Genomic DNA, 9,058 nt, shown 5'->3' on the forward strand with positions numbered 1-9,058 from the left:
TAGGGTTGGCGGGGTATTATCGCTGCTTCATCCCCAACTTCTCCTCTTTAGCTGCCTCCCTGACAGACTTGACCAGAAAGGGGCAGCCGGAGAAGGTAGAGTGGACACCAGCAGCGGAGGAGGCCTTCCAGATGGTGAAGGGGGCCCTCATCTCGGAGCCCGTCCTCCGAGCCCTGGACTTTAGCTGCCCCTTCCTGCTGCAGACGGATGCCTCCGACACAGGACTGGGAGCCGTCCTGTCACAGATCCAGGAGGGTGAGGAGCATCCGGTCATCTACATCAGCAGGAAGCTGATCCCGGCCGAGAGGAACTACGCCGCGGTGGAGAAGGAGGCCCTATCCGTCAAGTAGGCAGTCCTGGAGCTGCGGTACTACCTCCTGGGCCGGAAGTTCACCTTGGTCATTGTAACGTAGTTTGTAGGTCGGGAAGAAGGAGGCGGGAACCGGCGAATACTTAAACAAACTTTAATAATAAAATAAACTCAAAACAGTGCGACAGCCCCTCGCGGACGACTGTCGCACACAAACAAAACCAAAGCTCTCCCCTAGTATCTCATATTGTTAACAGGACCAGAACGACGCTTGGGGGGGGAGTGTGTGACGAGCCTCCCGAGGCTTCATCAGCGTCGCCCCGGAAACAAGCGAGGAGCACCTGGCCATCATCACAGGCTGATCAGTCACAGCTGCACCTCATCAGGTGGCGGCTACATAAGCCACGCTTGCCCTGCCATCTAGGAGATTCCTCCATGAGACTGAGCACTAACTCGCCTTCTCACTTTTCCCACAGACAGCAGCGTATGACCGACCAGCCCCACAGGAGCACTGCACGGACCCTCTGCACTGGGAAGACGGAAGAGAGCACTCACGGCACCGGAGCACCTACCTGGACCTTTCTCACGAGCACCCCTCACCCCAATAAATCCACCCTCCGGGGTATTGATTGAGATTTCTTGTCATGTGATTCTTCACCCCGTTATTTTTTCACTAACCCCCATCACCCCAATAAATCCACCCTCCGGGGTATTAATTGAGATTACTTGTCGTGTGATTCTTCACCCTGTTACAATACAAATAGTTTTTCAATTTGCATCTGCATTGAACATATAAACCTTGAATCTGCATTTATACACATACATAGATTATGCTTATACTTGTGTTGCACACTTTTTCCTGCCGTATCTTGCTCTGTGACCCCCGCTACGATCGATTACAATCAATTCATTGTTGCAGTCCTAATCAAGGTATACCTTCAATACCATGTCTGAGGTGCCCTTGAGCAAGGCACCGAACCCCCAACTGCTCCCTGGGCGCCGCAGCAAAAATGGCTGCCCACTGCTCCGGGTGTGTTCACGGTGTGTGTGTTCACGCTGTGTGTGTGTGCACTTTGGATGGGTTAAATGCAGAGCACTAATTCCAAGTATGGGTCACCATACTTGGCCACATGTCATGTCATGCCACATGTCATGTCATGTCATGCAAAATCCAAAAGATTCATATTAGGCAATATAAATATCATTCTTTGATCTCTGCTTTTTCAGTGTTTGACTGGCTAGAAAACAATTCAGTCACGCTTCCAACACTTGTCCTGTACATCTAAAATAATCATAAATTATATATATATAGGTTAAAAATATATATAATGCTATAGAATTACAGTTGGCAAAATAAGTAACAACATTGGCAGTAACTGCACTACAAAATGATTCATAGTATAAAAAAATGTGATTCCATATTCTCTGCTTTTGCAAATTAGTGAGGAAATTGTAGATTAAAAAATCTCAAAAATTGTGTTAGACTAGCCAGCAAACAATTCACATGCTTGCCCCTCTGCCAAATTGCCTTGGCAACAATAGCCATCCTGTCAACAGGTATGTACACCTATGCACACAGTTTTCAAGGCCATTCCTACTTCAAAACGTTGAAAATGTTTCCTCAGTTCTGCAGCTATCCTCTTTAAACTGGTCCAGTTCATACATACCCATAAAAACGTCAAGTGCGCTTTCCAAAATGGCCACATAATACAGAGTAGGATAAACAACACCTGGATAGGGACACTGCAATAACGTGAGGCTTATTCCCTCCCCTCTGAACCAGACACAAGTCACAGACAAATGTCCTCAAACTATAGCAACACACACACACACACACACATGTGTGTGTGAGTGCGTGCATTCGATGACAGTTGTTGTCTTCCCAGAAACATGATACATTATATATTTGTCCCACCGGAAAAAAAACCTCTGTTTTGTGCAGCACACCACTGATCGTCTTCAAAAACTAGTCCTTGCCAGTAAGAATAAAGACTTGTTAACAGTGTGGAGTGGTAATGTGTTAAACAGCCTTTGTTGTTACAGCCTTTACTCAATTCCGCATTTGTGCCGCCGATTTTGTTAGCCTATGTGTCCGTTAATACTTCTCCTATTGGAACAGTGAACACGTTTGACATATGCATACGTTTCATCAACAGAAACTGAGATCTCAGAAACTGTTCTGAGATCAGTGTGAAATGCAAACAGCTACTGTATTTTTATTTATTTATTTAACTTGGTTGAGTGTACCTTCAAGGTTTAAATGGAGAATAATATATCTCTTTGCATTTTCTGTCTTCACGGGACATTACTTATCGTTAACCAACTCAAGCCATTTTTACATATAAGAAAACTAAAATTTTGATACATTTTACATATGTATTTTTGTACAGTTGCTGAATTATTGTTGTAGACCCTTGAAAGAGAAAATCTAAATGTGAACAAATTGCCTGCATCTGTGTTTGACCATTGTTACCATGGTTTCCCCTCTATGTCATGATCTAGGCTATGCCATGAGTTTTGATGTAAAATTGTTCTTCTACGTAAGAGAAACATCATCATGTACTAAAAGTCTTACAATAAGTAACAATCTTTGGATGGATCTACAAAAGCCATGATTCTCAACTCAATATGGAATCTTTCAAGTCCTGACTTTTAGTTCTAGAATTTTAGTGCCTATTGTTTTTTTTGTTTTAGTTACATATTAATGCACTTTTGCCATATTTACATGATACCAGTAAACAGTGTAATCTATTTAGGAAAATCAAGAGAAACCAATATAAACAGCCCTAAAGTAAAATCACTCCTCCTACTGGTTAGGCCCAGAACATCAGAATAAATAAAATGTCAGGCATGTTTGCATAATTAAAACCCCAGAATCTGCATTATGTAAAAAAAAATTAAATAAAAAATAGGTTACACAACATCAGTTCAGGAGGGAGTGCTGTTGACCATTCTATAGTCAAGGATTTCCTCAAACCATGTGAAGGCCTCCTGATGCAGGATACCAAGCAATAAAAAAACTGATGATCATTATGATATGAAATATCATAGCACATGACAGGCCAAAATGTAAGTGTTGCAACTACATCATAAAGAAAGCAAAGCCAAAAGGTCAAATGCCTATAATGCATAAAATATTAATACCCTCCCCTACTGTCAATACTACATTGCATAAGAATGGGTATTTGGACATTTGTCTGAGCTGAGATACCATAAGGTAATATTTTCAGTTCCTGCCAGTGTTTGGCTCAAACTGTACGCACATTCACCCTTATATATTGTATTGTATTGTGTTTCTATAATGTATAATTGGCATCAGTACTCTATCTAGGTAATGCCGTTAATATGGACTTGTGCATTTGCCTCTGTTTTATATTCTTGTTCTCCTGTTTGAACCACAGTTGAAATGTTTAGCTATCATTACGGTTTACCCTTGGACTTCGATGTAATGCAACATGTGTTGTACCGCAAATCTATGTCTAAACAGTATTGTCTGATCATAAGAGGAATTAACTGACTCTGACCTTGACATTTAATTATATTAGTGAAGGTCACCATCCAAACTAGTGAGATGGCAATCTGACTTAGTTACCTCTAGTCTAACGGTACAGCAAACAGCATAACAGTAAACAATGCTATCAAGTACCGATTTAAGAATAATTAGAACGGCCCTTCCACTGTGACAAATCATCTTACAAAATTATTGTAATTGTGTAGACCTGTAATTATTTAATTGTAATTTAGCATCATTAAAGCGTCATTCTGTCAAATAATCAATTGCAAACCAACTGACAAACTCTTTAAAAGTGTCTTGCAGTGGCATTTGAGCATTACGTTTGAAGCACTAAGAGGGTTTGATGTTTCCAAAATAAACAGCACACAATGCCTCCTTTTGATCTACGAATACCAATATTCCTAAGATCATGATTCATTTGTTGTTTTTTGGTCACATTTATCATTTCCATCTCACCAAAAATAGACAAAAGAATATGTTTAACATTTCTTTAAAACTTTAGTAAACATTAAGAATAGGAATATAAATTCATATTAACCCTAAGCCACACTAACCCTGAGTCTGTACGTATTAATATCGCATCTATCACAAGCAACATACATACATAAATAAATAAATAATCATGCACAGAAATTAAACCACTTTGATGTATCATTAAACATCAAACAATATTCAAAAGTGATGGGGCATGAATGTTTAAAAAAAAGTGTATGAAAACATGATCACGACCTCTTATACTGCACAATAATGGTTAAACTCAATGAGCTGATCATTATATAAACAACAATCAATATACACCTTAGATCAATAATCACACAATAAACACATTACTCTTTAGTGCAAACAAAAAAAAAAAAAAAAAAAGATAAGATAAGCTAAATAAAAATACAAACTTACATATTAATATTAATGTTGGGAAAAGCTCCTAAAGAAACAATACATTTTGTTCTAAAACTAGAGGGCTTAGTTAATGTTTATATGATATCACTTACTAACAATACCTTATTGTAGTACCTCAAAACTTCAAGAAACATAAAGCCACTCAAGAATGTACAACTCTCACTGGTTCGTCTAGGTACATAACGTCTTAAACGTTTATCGTCTTTACAGACAAAATTGTCACATATTTCCAAGCATCACATAACTGACATTGCTAGAGCTATGAGCTACATTTCATTACTGAAAAGTGATAAGAAAAATCTCGTTTAGTAGCTAAACTATAGTGCATTAACACGTGAAAACCAATTGAAGGAGGCACAGACTGGATATAGTGAGACTGTTGTGACTTCCAAAATATGTATTTGTATTTGCAATACATTCAAGTATAACTAAAAAGTTTATTTTCGGTTTTGGTATACACAGCCCTAAACTAACATAAAACATACTTCTCAAAGTCTTGTTCACACATAAAGCAACTTAAAGTCGGTAAAGCTGACAGACAAACACCCTTCATGCAGCCAAGGCCCTCCTCCCTATCTTAACTACTGTCCAAATCAGCCATAAAACTACACACGTTTTTAATTGATACACATACAGTACGCGACTAAAAACAGATTCCAACTGAATTAAACAGGTGCATAAGAATAAGGGACAACGTGTTCAAATGTATGCGGAGCAGTCTTGTACTACGTTTGGGGAAAAAGCTTAATTCACAGACTAATATAGCCTACTAACTTGTATTTGACTTAAATGTGCTGACTAAAATGAAAACCTAATTTGCTATAAATATAGAAAGAGTTAACTTACTCGACGTTGCCCTCCCTGCAGACTCACGAAGAATTTTACAAAACAGTTCTATGAAAGGAGGCCGGTATCAGATATAAAAAAAAAAGTGCAGTGAAAAAAAATAATAAATAAAAACACAGAAAATATTGTTTCTGGCATAGCCTATATATTTGTAATAATATTTTAAGTTAAAAAATGACTTGAGAATGCTATAATATTTTATGACGATTTATAGTAGCCTACACTGCCTTACGTTACCTAATGCATGCCTAGCTACATCACTCTCTTATAAAGGCGTAAAAACGGTCTGAAACACAAAGAAATACACAGGGAGAGATTCAAATTTTCACCGAAAAACTGACATTTGACATGGATTAGAGTAATTGGGCAAAACGTGGTTATTCAGACATCCACAGGTTTAGAAGACGACTGGCTAACAGCAAAGCTAGCAATAAATACATTAACGCAGAGCAGCACACAGGGTTAACAGAACAGAGGTCATGATTTATTTAATAACAATTCGCTTGTATTCCATATACGCCAGCACTTCACTTTTAAAAAATCCTTAACGTTTACTGAAATAATATTTGACCGTTAAAATATAATTTGTGTGTCTTATCAATCAGTAAAGGGGTACAGTCAAACTTCCAAGGCCGCACTACCAACCGTCTGAGAGACTGGCGCTCAGCAAAAAAAAAAAGAGGAGGAAGAAAAGAAAAGGTGCTAACAAACGTACACATTGCTAAACAAGATGCCAAAGCATTTTGTTTATATGGTAAAATAACAAGGTTTCCTTCTTTCAGCTCATTCGTTCAGATAAAACATTCCAAAAATCAAAGTAGCCAACATCGAATAGAATCTCCCCACAAAAATGACAACCTTTTCATATCATTTGCTATAAATAAACAGATTATATAAGACAGACATTTTATAATACAGCGTCGGGAAACAGAGGGCATACGATAAATTAATGAAAAACGTGACTGGGGTGTTTTTTCCACAACGGGCCAATGCCATGGTTCCCATACCCACCGTCTCGTATCCTACACCACATAGAGATAACAATACTATCAGCGCTGTGATCGGACCGCTGCTTGAAGGCCCCGTTACCTCCAAAACCTGAAGACGAGCCGCTCTAGTTTTGCCATATGAAGTTTTTTGTATTAAAATGGCCGAGTGATTTATTGTTTGCTTAGCCTACAAACGCGTGCGTTATAGGCAACAAGCTGGCACTTCACAACACGGAGTCAAAAAGAGGTCATTCAGTAGGTACAGGCATTAGAATACGGAACAGATGGCCATTTATCTTTTGTAACTAAAACTACATTTCGGCTTCTTCACATACTTGGAGCGAGGGCTAAAATTCCGGTCACTTGGTTAGGTTGCGTATCCTAATTTAATGATGACAAATAACGGACATGTTAAAGCGCCCGATACACTCCCTACAAAACTCCATAGTTTCTATAGAATTTGTCCGAGCTTCTAAGAACGTCTACACAAAACAACAACATACAAAACAATTATGTTTATCTCCGATATCCCGAGACCGGAGGCTAGCGCGCAAATCTACCGGGGTCAATAAAATATTAGCAATAGCCCGGAAAATACTGGGATTCCAGATAAGCGGCTGAAATGTTTAAATCATCATTTCAATCTCGTCTATTCCTCTATAGCTGAACAGAGCATTTTGTATCGTAGCCCTGACGGTCTTTAATCGCTGATACTTGACACTTAACACGCAGTTAGAGAGGTGTTATTCTATCAAATATTTTGGTCGTACGGAAGTCCCTAGCGGCTCTGTTGAGTCGTATTGTGCTTTTCGTGTCATGGTTCACTGTAACGTCTAACACTTCGCAAAATAAAAATAATACAACTTATAAAAAACTACCGAAAAAGTCTTCATAGCCTGCCAACTGTTAAACTACAAGAAGATCAGTGATCAAGCAAGGAATTATATGGTCATTTTACCTGAGACGTCACTTCGGGCAACCACGAGTCTTTTTTTGTTTAATATCAGACAAACATTGGCTGTTTTGAGAGAACTCAGCCTACAGATCCTATAATCCGGAGTGGCAATTATTTTACAACTAAATGTAATTTTACAAGTTTTCTGTATCTTCTTCAAAGCTGGTTTATGTATAAGATATTGATGAACAAGGACTAAAGTCTTGTATTTGAGCTATTAGCATATGCTTCATGCTTAAGTTTTTTCCCCCACCTCATATCAAGGGAATGACTTCTATTACTCTTATAAATAGCCTAACATAAATAGTATAAGTACCCTCCCCCTCCCTTCCCTCTCCCTATTTCTTACCTGCTGCTTTAAGTGTTTCTTCTCCAGTGGCTACAGCGCTTCACAGCTTCCCCGGTTTTCCCCAGGCAAGTACTGAGTTTTTTAATATTGTCCCTTACTTTGTTTCATTTCTCACTTCCATCTTCTTTCATCTCATCAATAAACACACGCTGCAGCCTACCTTCGGAGAGGACATCACGCAGCTCACTCGTGCCCTCCCATTTTTTCACTATTCGTCGAAGATTTTGGGCAGCCACGCCTTTCTACTGGCGATTGGAACAGAATGGACTTTCTTGAAGCACGTAGGTTGTGATATAAATCGTTCAACATGACTTTACCCCAATCGGTGAGCCGCACGCCCTCCCTTCCGCGCGGCGAGGAACGTTGAAACTGGCTCCATTGTGGCTCTGAAAGTGAAACTATTCTGCCTTATCGCAATTGTCGTGCTTGAACCAGCATGGCCACTGTGCATCCTCAGTTTCTTAATTATCGGTCACTGTACAAGTGCGCCGTTTTCCGTTGAGTATTTCGATGCGCTTGTTGTGGTCCCCTTTTGAGGAGTTTCTGCTTGTACGCGCTGCTTCTTGAGGATAAACAAATGCATACATTGCAAAGACATTGACGTTATTTGGTGTTATGAGCGCGAATTAAACTCCTTGAAATCTATGTCCCATCCTCGATCAAAAGGCCAGTCATCCGAGAATCCTGCATGTTAATCAGTTATAGATAGCCTACTTTAGATTGGTTAGGGACGACGTCAATACAGTTCTCAAAATCATATCTGGTCCCACATTGGACGATGACGCTGCCTGTCAGTTGGAAGACCAACAAGCTAGATTGTTCACCGTGCCTTTTACTTTCTACGCATTTCTATTTTCTCATTTATTTATTTTTTAACGTCCCTAGCTGACCTCAAGGAAACGTAAGAAAAGTTGCTGACGGTATTGCTGGCCAATCAGATCGTGAAAAGTGACACCGAACTTTTTTTCTTCACCAATACGTTCACAGAGCCGTTGTGACTGACACAAAATAATGCAATAGTGGCTCACGAGTCCCCAGCTACACTGAGCACCCCCTCCCCCGACTCCCCCCAGTCTAGACAATGACAGGTGTGTGCGTGCGCGCGCGCGGTCGTCTGTAGTCTAGACGAGGAATAATCAACCTTCGAGCCTAAGTGATTTTTTTTCAGGCGCGCTGCTTTATATATATATATATA

General features: G+C 39.6%; 2 protein-coding genes across 2 annotated transcripts in view; one reads left to right on the forward strand and one right to left on the reverse strand.

Moving 5' to 3' along the window:
• zbtb20 (zinc finger and BTB domain containing 20) overlaps nt 1–8,114 on the reverse strand; it is an 87,077-nt gene extending 78,963 nt beyond the window's left edge. Inside the window, exon 1 of the mRNA XM_016244475.1 lies at nt 7,864–8,114. The gene's annotated coding sequence lies outside the window, so the exon portion shown is untranslated. The remainder of the gene's footprint in view (nt 1–7,863) is intronic.
• The window catches only part of LOC107560331 (uncharacterized protein C3orf30-like), a 2,925-nt gene continuing 1,965 nt past the window's right edge, over nt 8,099–9,058 (forward strand). The window contains exon 1 of the mRNA XM_016244477.1: nt 8,099–8,144. The gene's annotated coding sequence lies outside the window, so the exon portion shown is untranslated. The remainder of the gene's footprint in view (nt 8,145–9,058) is intronic.

This window comes from Sinocyclocheilus grahami, unplaced genomic scaffold (assembly GCF_001515645.1).
Source record: "Sinocyclocheilus grahami isolate Dianchi unplaced genomic scaffold, SAMN03320097.WGS_v1.1 scaffold720.1, whole genome shotgun sequence".
Lineage (NCBI taxonomy): Eukaryota > Metazoa > Chordata > Actinopteri > Cypriniformes > Cyprinidae > Sinocyclocheilus > Sinocyclocheilus grahami.